Source organism: Vigna angularis, chromosome 5 (genome assembly GCF_016808095.1).
Source record: "Vigna angularis cultivar LongXiaoDou No.4 chromosome 5, ASM1680809v1, whole genome shotgun sequence".
NCBI lineage: Eukaryota > Viridiplantae > Streptophyta > Magnoliopsida > Fabales > Fabaceae > Vigna > Vigna angularis.
In genome coordinates this window covers 17,767,344-17,767,579 of record NC_068974.1, presented here as the reverse complement: position 1 = coordinate 17,767,579, position 236 = coordinate 17,767,344, and positions in this window count along the sequence as shown.

Sequence of the window (236 nt, the reverse complement as noted above, 5' to 3'; positions counted from 1 at the left end):
CTCGCCCTGTGTATCCCTACTTTTTAGATTAAATATAATAATACAATTTAAAAAATTATGATTCTAAAAAAATATTTACAAATTAAAAGATGTATGTTTATATTATTTATCTGGGAGAATTATTGATAAAAAGTGGATTCGAAATAGTTAAGAAAAATATATATTCTCTCTTATATATAACTATATAGAATCTATAATGTATACTATTTTATTATTAATAAAGGAGATTGTTGTAC